Genomic DNA, 2500 nt, shown 5'->3' on the forward strand with positions numbered 1-2500 from the left:
GTCGGGGCCTGGCAAGCCAAGGCCAAGCGAGCCATGGCAACGCGGATGATGGCTCGCTAGTGCTGGCGCCGTGCACAGTGGCCTCGCACACTCGCCCTGCACGCTTCCCTTGCACGCAGCCTTGCACACTAGCCTCGCATGCGAGCCTTGCACCCTAGCCATGCAAACTAGCCTTGCACGGTAGCCATGCACACAAGCCGTGCACATTAGCCATGCGCACAAGCCCCGCACACTAGCCTTGCGCACAACCCTTGCACACAAGCCATGCACTCGAGCAATGCACACAAGCCTTGCACTCAAGCAATGCACACAAGCCCTGGACACTAGCCTTGCACACGGGCCTGGCACACAAGCCTTGGGCACTAGCCTTGCGCACTAGCGTTCCACATGAGCCTTGCACACTAGCCTTGGACACTAGCCTTGCACACAGGCCTTGCACACTAGGCATGCTTGGGCGAGCTGATCCCGCATCAAGTCGACGGGTCTAGGCATTCTTGGGCGCAGATCCCGCATTGTCTCGTCGCGTCTGGGCGCAAACACGTCGCGTCTCGTTGCGTCTTCAGAAGTCGTCGCTAACAGCACCTTTGGTTGCCACTGGTGGTTAGGCTGGTTGGTTGCGCAAACCCTATAGGAGGGTGGCATGCTGGTGGGCGTTTTTGCCCGGATAGGCACTAGAATGTGCAGATTTTGGGCGTTTTTGCCTGGATAGGCTAAGGAATGGGCATGCTTTGGGCGTTTTTGCCCGGATAGGCACCGGAATGCTTGGCCTTGGCTTGTCCTAGCAAGGCATTGCTGGGTTGGGCTCCCTTGGCCTTTTGGGCGCCTTGGACGATGTCTTGCGAAGACCATGGGCACAAGGCCATGGCATATGGTGAGGAAAGGACCACGGTTGCCAAGGTTAGGCACCGGAATGCTTGGCCTTGGCTTGCCAAAGCAGGGCATTGCTGGGTTGGGCTCCCTTGGCCTTCCGGGCGCCTTGGACACTGTCTTGGGAAGACCATGGGCACAAGGCCATGGCATATGGTGGGGAATGGACCACGGTTGCCAAGGCTAGGCATATAGAGAGGAATTGCATTTTTGCCCGGATAGGCACCGGAATGCTTGGCCTTGGCTTGCCATAGCAGGGCATTGCTGGGTTGGGCTCCCTTGGCCTTCCGGGGGCCTTGGACGCTGTCTTGGGAAGACCATGGGCACAAGGCCATGGCATATAGTGAGGAATGGACCACGGTTGGCAAGGCTAGGCATATAGAGAGGAATGGACCACGGTTGCCAAGGTTGCGCAAGTTTTGGGCATTTTTTGCCCGGATATGCCCAAGTATGCCCCGATAGGCCCGTTACGCCCCGGTATGAACGCGTATGCCCGGATTGACTCGGTATGCCTTGGGATACATGCGTATGCCCCGATAGGCTTGGTACGCCCCGATATGCGCACGTGTGCCCCAGTAGGGCTCGGTATGCCCCGGTATGTACGCGTGTGCCCCGATAGGCCCGGTATGCCCCGATATGCACACGTGTGCCCCAATAGGGGTCGGTATGCCCCGGTAGGTACGCGTGTGCCCCGTAATGCACGTTTCGCAGATCTCCCCGCATGTCCCGCCCCTATATGTAATACTTACTTACTTACTTACTTTCTTTCTTGCTTGCTTGCTTGCTTGCAATGGTTGGGAGTGCCCGGCATGCCCCGCTGCAGAGACCAAGGGCGCAATGACTTGGCACCGCGGATGCCGGGACTCCGGCACTTCCCGTGGCACTGATGGTTGGTTCCAAAGACAAAAGGCCGTGCAAGGCCACCGCACCGCGGATGATTTTGCTCGTGCTGGCGCCGTTGTGTGGCCAAAGAACATGCGCGAATGCTCGTGTCGGAAGGGTTGGTGTCCTGGCCCCGCGGGTGTCACGAATGCTCGGTTGCGAAGACCATGGGACCAGAGCCATGGCACGTCGGATGATGGCTCCAGCTGGCGCCCCGGCACTTTCTGTGGCATTGATGCTCGGTTTCAAAGACAAACGTGCGCAGGGCCAGGGGACCGCGGATGACTGCTCGTGCTGGCCCCGTTGGGCGGCATTGATGGTCGGTTGCAAAGAAAATGCGCGATTGCTCGTGTCGGGGCCTGGCAAGCCAAGGCCAAGCGAGCCATGGCAACGCGGATGATGGCTCCAGCTGGCGCCCCGGCACTTTCTGTGGCATTGATGCTCGGTTTCGAAGACAAACGTGCGCAGGGCCAGGGGACCGCGGAGGACTGCTCGTGCTGGCCCCGTTGGGCGGCATTGATGGTGTGTTGCAGAGAGCATGTGCGATTGCAAGTGTCGGCCGGGTTTGGGTTCCCTTGGGCTTTCGGGTGCCTTGGACGCTGTCTTGCGAAGACCATGGGCACAAGGCCCCGTCCTGGCCCCTTGTTCGATTCGCTCTCGTCTTGCGCTTGCTTCCAAGGTCCTCCATGACCTTCCCCATGGCCTTGCTAGATCCCCCCCATGACGCATGACCTCTGTCCGTTGATTGGTT

The sequence above is a fragment of the Tasmannia lanceolata genome, unplaced genomic scaffold (assembly GCF_043159265.1).
Source record: "Tasmannia lanceolata isolate RefF3 unplaced genomic scaffold, GAP_Taslan_0.1 ptg000199l, whole genome shotgun sequence".
NCBI classification, from domain to species: domain Eukaryota; kingdom Viridiplantae; phylum Streptophyta; class Magnoliopsida; order Canellales; family Winteraceae; genus Tasmannia; species Tasmannia lanceolata.